This window comes from Chroicocephalus ridibundus, chromosome 5 (assembly GCF_963924245.1).
Source record: "Chroicocephalus ridibundus chromosome 5, bChrRid1.1, whole genome shotgun sequence".
Lineage (NCBI taxonomy): Eukaryota > Metazoa > Chordata > Aves > Charadriiformes > Laridae > Chroicocephalus > Chroicocephalus ridibundus.
Genome location: NC_086288.1, coordinates 64,420,473 through 64,433,709, shown reverse-complemented (window position 1 = coordinate 64,433,709; position 13,237 = coordinate 64,420,473). Strand labels below are relative to the sequence as shown.

General features: G+C 35.4%; 1 protein-coding gene across 5 annotated transcripts in view; it reads right to left on the bottom strand.

The window, feature by feature from the left end:
• PCDH7 (protocadherin 7) overlaps window positions 1–13,237 on the bottom strand; it is a 281,720-nt gene that overhangs the window by 45,600 nt on the left and 222,883 nt on the right. The gene's annotated exons all lie outside the window — the stretch shown is intronic.

The following is a 13,237-nucleotide window of genomic DNA, read 5'->3' as shown; positions in this document are numbered from 1 at the left end:
TGTTTTCAACATGAAGAATAGGGATATTATCAGTGATTACATATTTATATTCTCATTTTCTTTTACTCACAAAAGAAATTTTCCTATTTATCAAAGCACAACACATTCATGATTCATCTGTTTCCTTTCCTTACACTGACAAGCAAAACGCTAGTTAAACGAAGTATAAAAGTAATCCCTCTAGGGGAATAATTTTCCCACAAGAGGTTAATATCCAGTATTCTAGACACAAGGTTAATGATTGTAATTTAACACATCGGGAGAATTTACAATAGAGAGATGTTAAAAAGACCTCTTACGTTATCAGAAAACCAGTAATGCTTCATGACTATTTTCCAACTAGGTATCATAAATAGCACAGTAAATATATTAATCTCTGCTCACTTTGGTTCTTCTCACTAAATTGTTTGACAGGTTGAGTTCATCTAATAAATATCACAAGGTTTAAAATACTATTTTATGCAGCTAAAAAGCAAACAAAACAGACTCAAAGTTGAAATTGGTACTGAACAACTTCTTACGTATCTATGCTGAAAATTTAGGTTTTCACTTCAAATTCTCCCATCCGCTTTATCAACGCTTATACATAAACCCACTAAATAATCACATAATTATGAGGGCATTTTATATCCTTTCTGCTTTAAATGTTTTCATGAACAATCTGAAAGCTATCTAGAAAGGTACCGAATCACTTGTATAAATAAATGCACACTCTGGACAGAAGAGCAGGGTACTAAATACAGGACAGGACAGTTTTCAGAATATAGGAGTATTTAAGTAAGTAAAGCATACAAAAAAATCTCTGATTGTCTTTCATATGCACCCACATTTTTGAAAACTCAGCTTTAAAACATAAACTCTAAAAAAACCTCTTGCTTGGCTCTTAACTAGCCTAAGAAGTCAATAGGTACTCAGGCAGCAAGAACATAATTTCCGTAATTGTCTTAAGATCTGTTTCTGTTCATAAACAGACAGGCCTCCGCATAAACAGCTTGAAGTCCAGCTGGGGTTTAACCCACACATTTCATATATTACCTATAGAAAGAACAATGCATGATCAAGGCGTTTTCAGAGCACATCTGGGGCTAAAGAAAGTGATGGTGGAGATGTGCACATTTCACGTTACAACTCAGTGTTTTTAATGCTTATTAATAACACTGGAAAAACACATTCGGTTACATCCTCTGCTCAAAATATAGCGCTACTTTTCAGCCTTCAGCTGTTCTGAACTTAGTGTTTGTGCACATACTCATATTCCTACCTGGTGAACGTTCTGTATTACGTAAAATAAAATTCATTGTTTTCCTCCCCCTGGCCCTCATGGGAGTGAACGTATGGCTCTATGGCTTACTAGTGAAGATATTCTTAGGCTTATGAAAAATAATAAAATACATATTGAAATTGAGTTTGAAGTCCAAGCCTTTTTTTTGGCCTTACAGTAAGCATCCTGGGCTACAGCAACATGTGGTATAGCTCCAGTTCTCAAACACATGAATTGTTCTTAACCATGTAGAAAAGTTGCAGCAGAAATGACACTATTCCATATAAGTTTACTCTGTAACCAGCCTGCTAGTGATGCCTCCAAGGACGAAAGGGTTTTTTCAAAGCTACAACACAGAAAAAGAAAGCCAACTCATACCAACAGTATTCTGGGTGTGATAACAGGAGATAGAAGCAGCTTTTCCTTTGACCATATTTTAAAAGTAACAAAAAATGCACATGACAGTTGCCTCTTGAACAATGAACTTAAAGAAGGCACTCGAGCCTATGAACACTTACTGGACACAAACGCATCTCAATCCAGTGTCTCGCTAACCTCAGTAATTCAAGCATAATTTCTGCTACTAGCATTGGATTGTAACAATTTCCTTTTGGGAAACATCATGCTCCCTGCTTAATGTACAGTGAGCTTGCTCTGCAACAAGCTACATAAAGTTAGGGAGCTATACCATTGCCTAAATTTCTCTTTGTATCTTTCCCTATATTTTTAATGGGACACTGGGATATTTCATGCAAATGCAAGACCTTCTGATATATTTAGTGCATACAGATACGAAAAGTATTCTTTCTGTTCATTTGGGATTGTAGAAAATAAGAAAATTCAGAGTAACATTTAAGCTCATCAACTTGCACTAGCTGGAAAACAAGAATGGAAGAAAAAGCAGAAGACTAACTCAGACTGACTATAGATCATTAATAACTTAGGAGTGAAAATGAATACTGAGTTCAGTAATTGGAACAGAGACTCCTTTTACACCCTTCTACTAACTGAGGAGCTGGAGTAGGGCAAAGTCATGCCCAATTAAATGCACAACAATTATTTAGAACAATTTGAAGTGGTTTGAAGGAGGAATTTTTCCTGTGACTAGGCCACAAGATCAAGTCTCTTCAAAAAACATAGTTCAGAAGCTGTAATAATTCTCTCCTCAGTTTCATCTGAATTGGGACCAGTTCTATGGCATTGATTTTCAGTCTGAAAATGTTTTGTTTTCAAAACAACATTAGAATAGTTTTTTCATATGCTACCTCTTTCAATTTCTTGTTGCAATCTAAGTCAGGAAGAGAAGAAAAAGAAAGAGTGAAAGGAATATGGGGTTTTTTGAACTTCAATAAAGTTTAAAATATATCTTGAGTTTCAAAAGAAATAAAAATTATTTTTTAATTTGAGTTGAATCAATTTGCAGAGATCCTTGAAATGAATCAGATACTGTCACAAAATAAGAAGTCTTCTGTAACTCATTGTAGTTTCATACTCTTATCATGCTACTCAAATAATCCTTTGGAAACAAGGAGAGATTATGCCTCTTCATCCATGATAGTAATGGGAGGACGAGTCAGAAAAGAAAGCTTTCAGAATTAAAACTGGTTTGTTTGTTGTTGGTTTTTTTTTTCCAGTAAAGAAATTATAGTCAGTAACCCTCCTCAAACTCCCCCATCCCTTCACTCCAAAACCAGATGAACCCTTTTGCAAATTTTTATTTAGCATCACATGGTTTGTTAAAGTACAGTAAGTTTGTTAAGTAAAGTAAAAGTTTGCTAAACTACAGTATCTGCATATTTACTGAAGAATTGAGTCTTTACAAGCAAATGCAGAAAAACAACTAATTCAACGTGTAAATACTTATGGTCTTTTCAATGGGTAGTGCGAGGAAGCAGAGATGGTGTTAGGTTTCTTCCTTTCGCCTTTTAAATTTAATTTCAAGTATAGAATTAAAAAAAATGACCTTTCAGGAACACTGATAAAAGCATGATCAAACTATGTTACAGTTATAAGAATTATTTTATTGCCAGAAATACTGTAACTAACTCCCCATATAAAATAAAAGGGGTACATATTAGCCACTATATTCATGCTGCAAGGAGCTTTAGATGGAGGGAAAAATAAAGTGAGACTCTATAGTTCATGTGCGCACAATGCTACTATATAATAATGTTTCTTTTCCACTTCACTAGAGGCACAGATGACTTTAAAAAAAGACACCAATAAAAAAAAAAAACCTAAAATACACACATAATCACAGACATAGAGAAACATTGTCTGAATACCAGCACTTAAGTCAATTTGCGTCCAAGCAACAAGTTAGCCAGAAATATTCACAGGCATCATTCATTCTCATTGAATGTGGCAGACAGATACGGGAACACTCATGATGGCCATCAAGCTTGGCAAATTACTGCATTTCTAAAAAATTAGATTAGTGTTATGAACTGAAAGACACAGTTTCCTATCAAATTGGCTCACCTTTTTTTTTTTCCCCTCAGCTCTTTATAGACAAGTGTATGACAAAATGACTTTAACCTGAGCTTGTGGTCACATATTCTGTCGACATATTTTGGAGAACTTATCATTTACCATGACAGTGTAGCTATACATGTTTTTCTGCAGTACAGCTACACGACCCTAAGGCAGTAGGTGTAGACACAAGTTTTCTTGACAGGGTCAATTTTGTCAGATACTGCTATCAAACTAAACTTTAATACAACTTGTTTAAACTGTGCAACTTAAGTTGCCACATCCTAATAAATGCAGTTTACAGCTGTACATTTTATCGTTAAAAGTGGTATCTGTGCACTCTGGACTAAAGTTTAATGTATCTGTGATTTGCCAAAAGACTTTTATAATAGTCCACATTATTCATACAAACTCCACCCAATAAATGAATAATAAATAAATGTCAACCTTCAATGAAATGGGTTGACTGGTTTAACTTGCATGCTACTCAGTTATTTGGGAGGGTCATCTGCCGAACAGCTTGGTAGCTCTAAAGATTTCACATTAAAATCCATGCCAAAATAAAGATCCTTTTCTACAGTATCTGGACAGTTGTTTATGTACTGGATACGTTTGTTCATTTTATATATAGCTGCTTCATTAATATAAGAAAATAGTCTACACTAAGTAAAATTAGCTAAAAATCACAAAATAGTCTGAGTGATATTTTCATCTCTGAGCCTTCAGTGATATTTTCATCTCTGATTAAATTTTTCAGTAACAGACTGAATTTTTAGTTATTTTTAAAATAAAAAAATATTTCTAAAATGGAAGTTTATTTAGGATTATTATTTCTATCACATCAATTAATAGCCTGATTACAGAATAAGTAATAAGGATTAACTTTGAAATACATAATACATTGTTTCATATCTTGCAAATGTAAATACATTGAAATGCTTCACAAATTAAACAGCAATTTATATAATTTATTTCAGCATCAGCATATTGATTTATTGAAGTTTATATCTGTTTTTAAGCATGTTCAAGAAAAAAGTATGCTTCACCACTTACTCTGATTTTTTTTTTAACTGAAAGACACAAAAAGAAACTGCAGGTTGCATGATCAGCAACGTAAACAATAGTACAAATTATTCTGCTACAAAAGAAAAAATTAATTGTATTGCAGCTTATGACTATAACTCACAAAAAAATGTGTACTTCTCCTCAGCAACAAGTTGTTCATTATCATGTTCCCTAAAATAACTTTTCCACCCCATTTACTATGTCTAAGCCTGTATATTCTCATGGAATAGAGACTATTGAAATATTCCTAAGTACCAGCAAATTTATAATCTGTTTGTAATATGTAACAGAGCTCTACTTCTCTCAATGTCTGAGGTACGGAACTCTAAATATAAATTCAAAGAAAAGGCATGCATGCCACTTAATACTTAGAAGACAGCTACTGTTACACTTATTCCCAGGAGCAGATTCACAGACTGTGGAATATAGTTCAGACTCCGTTATTCCTATCAGGATCTCTCATCATGTTTGATATTGTACATAGGAGGGTCTAGTATTCTAACTTCTAAGTCAGGAATTTTAAAGGGATGGCAGTGTCTTCTGAAATACCTTCTCCAGACACCTGTGATCAAAGGCAGGCCAGTCTCAAAGCCCCTCTCTCGGAGACCATGACAATCAAACTGAAAACGAACTCAGTATGGTATTTCTATAGTAAAATAAAAACAGCCAAAAAAAAAAAAAGACACTTTTTCTTGGCAGGCAGCTTGTACTTGGTCTTTTACTGAGGACAGAAATGGTGCTTGTCCTGATCCCACAGATGCAAACAATTTCTGCTCATTTTCATTGCTTACATACTGGCTACTTCTGCAGCATACTAAGAATTATTTCAAACAGGACAGCATCAAGAAGAAATGTATGAGAGCAGGAGTTGAACAAAGGGATAAGAATTTATAAGACCCATCAATATATATACATATTGGAGTACAGTTATAGGACATGGAATGAGAAAGCGTGGGAGACAAAAAGCTATTCTACAGTGTTCTTAGCCCTGGCAAAGAAAGCAGAATGGGCTTTTAAATCTTCCTTGACAATTTTTTTCTCCCGTAAACTAGTGCTTTGGTTTTCCAAGTAATTACTTGTTAAAAAAAAAAAAAAAAAAACCAAACCAAATAAAACTCCAAAATACACAAAAAAATGTGCTAGATTATCAGAATAATAATTTAGAGCCTCAAAGATTTTTCATTTGAGGAACAATGCTGAAGAAAGCATTTCTACTTCTGTAAATAAAAACACTTAAATCTTGAGTTAGGCTTCAAGTGGTTGAGATTTCAGTAAGTCTCCCTTACCACACCAAATAATAATAATTTTCTTTCACCTCTATGCAAATTTTATGTTTCAGATCACCAGTATATCATTCTGCTCTTAAAGAAACAAAACCCACTACCACCTGCTTAATGCTGCTAAACACATTTTCAGTGGGAACTGTCTCAGAGCTGGATGGATAATGTGCTCCAAATAGATTAGCACTAACCTTTCTTAGCGCTTTTCAATAAAGAAAATGGAGGGATGTTTTCTCCTTGTAAGAATCTAAAACAATTCTACCTGTGAACAGGTTTTGAATTACTTCGCTTCTGTCAAACCCATTTACCCTCCCAAAAGAACAAGTCTCTAAAAGCAAATACAGAGAAGAAAGGCTTCTGAACTCACTTCAGTAGAACAAGGCTTTGCTCTGAGACAAAAGGTGAGATTGAACACATCTACAGCGCTTAATACAAGCTCAGCTAAACACTGCATAATGCCCTTTGTTTAAGCTTCTCTTTTTTTCATTTTGAGCTTGCAATAATGGGAACTCAGTTTGGGATTATTGATTTGAGGGTTTTTTATCTACTGACAAGCATCTAGAGCAATTCCAATTTCAAGACATACAGATGTGAAATGGATTTGCATATTTTTTCAGTAGTTTTCACTTTTACAGGCATTACTTAAACTATGTTAAAAAGTTAACAACACTACGGCTAAAAACAAACAAAAAATAGTTTCTGTATTAACATCTATATCTAGTATGTCCATTTATATCTTAGTTTATTGTAGAAAATCTATCCCTATGCAGTAGCTATCACACTTATATTACGTACATTTCTGTAAGTATTACTAGGTGCGTGACGTCCTTGAAAACATAGGTCTAAAACACTAAAAATTTCCTTTCATTAACAGAGCTGCATGTTCTGCAGTGACTACTCATTTAAACAGAAAGCCACTAACAACAAAAAGCATCTTTTAAGATCAATGAATACAACGAACATTCCCCAACTTGTTTGAAAAGCCTTAGTCATCAGATGTCTGTCTAAATACTTAAGGCTATTTCACTTTAATGAAAGAGATCAAATACTACGTTGCAGACTGATTTTGCTAGTGTGACAGATCACTAACTTGACCCGCCAGACAAAAACATGCTGAAGCATATCTGGAACCCGAGAACCTCAGACAGAGCTGTAGTTCATTTGTTCAGTACTTAAAAGAAAAGATTTAACTGTATCATTGTTAATTTACCAGGAAACTGTAGAACAAATATAAATAAAGCAGCCTTCGGCTTTCATAGGGCCATAGTATCTTTGTTACTTTCATAAACTATTTTGTAATCCTACAGAATTTCAGATTTTGCAGATGAGTCATTAAGCACGACACACCCCAAACTATGCAGTTCTCCAGTGGTACTTTATGAAACAAAATATATTTTTTTTAAAAAGCCAATAATTCACAATCTGTAAATTCCTTCCTACTTTTTTTTATTTTTTTTTTTATAAACACAGAAATACCAAGCTGGGGTTGGGTTTGGAGAGTGCGGAAGAAGGGAACAGGAAACCCACCACTCTACATATACACAATATTGCTCATAGGATAAGTGAGCGGCAAAACTCAAGCCTTGGGCTGGCAGCTACTTCCTTGTTACACCATCTGACTTGCATGGAGGTTGCCTGAGTTATGCTTACTTGGAGGCACGTCACAGTTGACCCACAATCTAGCAAATTTGCATGCTGCCATCAGTAGCGGCAAGAACAGTTTTCCCTTTTAAAGGAACGTACGGCACAGTACACTCTATTTACAACGCACCGCTCTTCAGACATGAGATGTTACCTTTGTTGGACCCATTCATCTCCTTTGTACATAAACGTTGCTTTATATTCTGTCCAGAAGCCAACATTTATATACAGCTACATCACCGCTGAACAGCACGTCACAGGCAAAGGGAAGTTGTTACTTGAATAACAATCACTATCTGTTTAGCAAGTTTGTTTCTCATATTATCTGATTTTTGTGTTTTGACAATATTCTGTTATCTGACAAGCCAAGTTAATGAACTTCTTCAATTAGGCAGCACAAAAATAAAAGACAAACCCCAGTGTTCAGGGCACTTTTAGAAATCAGTACATGCTAAGTAAATTTTATGGAAAATCTTAACCATAAAACAAACTTATCCGAAAACTGCATCCTTAATATTTTGCCACCCCCACCAAAGAATCTAATTCTTTTTAACAGAGTAATTATGCTTAAGAAACTTCATGGGAACTATAAATCTGTATTTCTTGATTTATTTCAGCAGACAAATTATAAATAAGAGGACAAAACATGGATGTCTATGCACAAAGGCGTAACTTCATGAAAGGAAGGAATTTTAAATAGCAAACATCTCATTAATGGGCATAGCATCTACAGCTTTGCATGTCTGTAAATCATTTAGAGTTGTATAAAGCTTAGTTTCTTACCCCCTACTGCGTCTCTTTTGCAATGTTCCACTAAGATGCAGATCCAGCAGCTCAAGGATTGCCCCATGGAGTAAAAACAATGCTTCATTTACTCCCTATGACATGATCTAAGTTCCTCTGCCAAATTTTCTTCCTTCCTTCCCCCGTAAACGATATCTGCGTACCTCAAAAGTAACACAAAATATAAAAAGGTGCCAGCAATTTTCAACATTCCGACTTTTCTCCTTTCCTCAAATGCAAACGTAAGGTATAAAGAAAAAACAAACAGGAGAGGCTGCTTTCTCAACTTTAAGCAGCCTATTAAGGATCTGAAGTGCATTATAGGGCACCAAGATAAAATTAAAAAAAAAAAAAAAAAAAAAAAAAAAGGGCAAAAAGCCCATACTGCTAATAAACAGACACAGTATACCACAAAAATGGAGCACCAGTGGGATTATGGGGGACAGGAAAAAAACCACATACTGGTTTGTCTTGGTGCAGAGGTTGTCCCTTCATCGTTTCCCCACCTTGTCTTCTGCAGCTCCCTACCTACAGAGCAAGTCCTTCATCAACGCAGTAATAAATTCATATGTGCGGCCATCTGCCTAGCAGATGGGGCAGGTGCCGAGTATCGTCAATCACCAGCTTCCACTTGTGCTTGTCATTATCAGGAGTTAATAGACTCCAGGACAGGAGGTGAGCCATGTACACAGCAGGAACAACAGCATGTTGTGCCATGTTTGTTCACCCAGGGTCTCCAGAGAGAAAGGGGGCAGTGAAGGAAGGAGGCAAAGGAAATAGGAAGTTTTTTCATCTAACGTGTCACCACACAGCAGACAGTATGTGTTACCTCAACTTGCTAACAGATGTTACCTCTCCTGCGCAGCACATCCCTTCCATCTGAGGGGCGTCCCCTTGTACTCCGAACACACACAACACTATTCCCAAATTATAAACATGTGAACTTATGAGCCAACGTCTTTTGGTGGTGGTGGGTTTTTTTCCAAATGCGACCAGAAAAAAAATACAAAGGTAAGTTGTCAGGAAAAGAGGAGGAAAAAATACCCACCTGATACGAATGGGCTGCAGCTGACAGAGACACTACTTTGTGGTAAATACACAAAAGGCCCATTTAAGGGAAGAAAATTTTTTCTTTCTTAGACCTGAATTTCAATTTTCATTTCTTATCCAGACTAGGTAACACTGAGTTTCAAGAACAGTCTCCTTTTTTCCTCTGTAGGTTTACACTTCCATTATACATTTGATGTGACTGTCAATAAAAAGTCGACATTTACTGTAAAGAAACCCCACAGAAATCTAGGAAATTTCATAGCCTGTGCAATGTTTCTCGCTGAGGTGTCAACAAAATCTGCTTGTGACTTACTGTCCCCACAGTACATTGCCAGAGGATGTGAACTCTGTTATTTAGCACTCTTTCTGTAACTAGAAACCGTGGCTCTCATAATCTGAGGCAATTATTTTCTCCATACAGTTAACTGATTGATTACAGAGAGAACTTTTTGTTTTGAAAGATGCCGAAATAAAGATAGAAAATTTACTCAAAGCAGAAGTCTTAACTATGGAGTTGTTTCTTCTTGATGTTCATTGTTTTTTTCTGTTGAAAAAAATGAAATCTATTTCAACTGCTGGGGTTTTTTTACTACCATAATATTAAAATATTATTTTAGGGGTTTTGCTAGTATAATTTTCATCACATTAATTTTATAAAGGACAGTCAACCATTTAACAAAACCCAAGTTCTTTACCCAAACCCAAGTTCTTTACCCATGTTACTATCATTTAAATTTACTTTACAGCAAATAGCATCACCTGAGCTTACTCCCCAAGTATGTGCTCTGTAACCTCTACATTCGATCCTGGTTCCTTCTTTTGATTCCTTCTTCCCTACTGAGCAATCCTGTGTGTTACAGAAGACACACCTCCTCCAATGGAGATCAGGATTTACGTGCCTGAACACAGGGTAGATTCTTTCCCATTAAAGTCAAAGATTCTATATTCTTCCAGATTTTCACTACAGTCATATCACTAGGGTAAATTCTGCTCCAGAGCACATCTTTCCTAGACTCACCAAAAAAACCAGTCAGTTGGAACTTGTATAAACAAAAAAATGTAGATGAGGAGAACACAGACATTTTAGTGTTTAAACACCAGACAACTGAAAATAATAAAACAGTAATCCATTTTTAGCCTTCCTCACACCCTGATTGCTTTGGAGGAAGCTACAGTTGATAGATTCAGCACATGAGCAGTCTTTTTGTACTGCCAAATATCTGCATATACCTACAACTTCTGTATATATATATAAACACACATACATATCTTGTTCCCTCAAGATGTTTTGCTGCTGATTTTTCTATTAAATATATTGATTTCAAAAAGCCTACAATCTCCAAGGAAAAATATACAGCACCAATTGGCAATTGATGCAAAGGAGAAACTAGTGAGAAAAAAAAAGGGGTGGGGGGTTTCTAGCTCAGTCAACCAGAATTTTATTATAAATAATAGTAAATTCAGAAACATTTTAAACCATGCAAAATACTTAATAGGATTTTAGGAATTTTCCTACGAGCAAGTCTTGTCAATGTAATTTCAAGCTTTTTCTGTTCTGTTAGCACATAAACATCTGCAGCTAATGCAGATTCTTGCATCTATTTGTCATAATAGCACATTTATCTCCCTTCAGAGTCACACAAATGTACTCTCTAAACCTTGTAAAAATGCAGACCCTGACTTAACCTCATTTTGTTGACTCCTATGACCCAGAGCTCAAAAGCTTGATATGTATACCCAAAAGATGAGCACCAGCTGTTGATATTCTGGATCTCTCAGCCCATGAAGGAATATATATTTTTTCGTTATGTTGCATACTCAAAGTGACACAAAGACATTTGAAATTAAAAACAGAAATTGGGCGCTATGAATTCAGTCAGAGGACAAAAATTAATAAATAAATTGTTTCACTTTGTCTGGGCCCTGTGGCATTTTCGAAAGGTAGATCCAGAAAATAAGAAGCAGAAACCAGTGAAGAGTAGATCATAAATGGAGGTGGAAATCGTTTCTATTGATTTCCCCTGGCAGTGGAGCTCATAACACACGGATTATATTTATAAAAGGCAGATCCTAATTCATCAAGAAGCTTTACACACAGCCCAGGCAAAGTCTGTTTCTCATCTTTTAATTACTAGCATTTTCCTGCTGTCTATCCTTCTAGCAAAAGAAAATGGAGAAGAAATAACAGAAAAATAATAATAATCACATCAAACATACACATTAAAGGAAATGAGAAAAAAACTTAAGACTAGGGATACAATCTGACATATAGTGCTAATATTATACAGAACCAGTGCTGTCCCTATATAATATACGGAATGAATACTACTATGTTATTGTGCTTTCAGGTAGAATTAGAATCACACTGTGTTGTGCTACACAAAACACACAGTAAAGCCTTCACGTGCTGTCTCTTTGAGCAAGTAAAGTATGTAATAGTTATTCTTATGACCATTGCATTATTATGAGTCTTTACAGGACAGGACACCAGAATCTTTCGCTGTTTATTTTATGTAACATTTTTATTCTCTAGCTTCTTCTAGAACAGTTTGATCCGGGATCACGCTGGTAGATTGCAATAACTGCTGTGCCTTCAGGTTTATCAGGATACAGTGCAACGACTGTTTGATCCTTTCCTATTTAAACCTGAGACATTACAAAACTGCAGTCATAATAGATTATTATTATTCTCTCTGTGTTCTTGAGTTTGCAGATAGCTTCACTCTGCAAGACCAAGACTCAGTCACAAGGCCTGATTGCATCCTCATTTACATTTATGTACGTTGAGAATAATTCCACAAAGGACAGTGGAAACCTGCTGAGGTAAAATTAGTGTGAAGTGGCTTGTGAATTGAGACATGAATTCATGGTTTTTGTGTAATGAATTGCCTCATCCACGAGAAAGTGTGTGGAATTGGAACAGTTCATAATGCACAATAATAATGCACTATGTATAATTTATTTTGTTTAAAGCAGTGCTTTTTCAGGGCTGTTCCCTGTCTCCTGACTCCATTACTTTTTCTATTTCTATTCCCTTTCTACTTTATTATTAAATGGTTGCAATTTTACTCTCTTCCTTAACAACAAGGTACAAAACTATAGGATTATAAGGGGAGGGAGGGGGGGAAGATAACATTTGTATGGTTCGTAAAGAATTTAAATTTCAGTTTTAAGCACAAGTCACAGAAAAAGATACATGAATTTAGAAACAGTACACTATCTTTAACACTTCTAAAAAACTGAACTGAAATACATAGGGTCTCATCTTTAGCAAGAGAGCTGCATGCTTCTTAACCAGAAGCAACTGGAATAAAAGATGACTTCAGATAAAGTTTTACCTGAAACCAAAGGAATTTTTAGTTTTAACACAGTTTCCCCTAATGATAAGTCAACATTATCAGAAGAAATGCTACATAATCTTATGTTGTCTCCCAGTTCTTTGTATGGAAATCCCTTGAACATCAATGATCACCATGGTGAATGAAGAGAGAATATAGTCAAGTATTGCAACCTGTGCCTCATAAATAAGCATTGAAAATTCTGAAAACACGTCTAGATTTAACTGTATATTAAACATTTTTTGCATCTAGGACAAAGGTGAGGACATCACTCCCCTTTCCCCCCAAAAAAAGTTGAAAAAGAATGGACTTTTAGAACATGCTGCTCCCCTCTAAATAGATTAGAT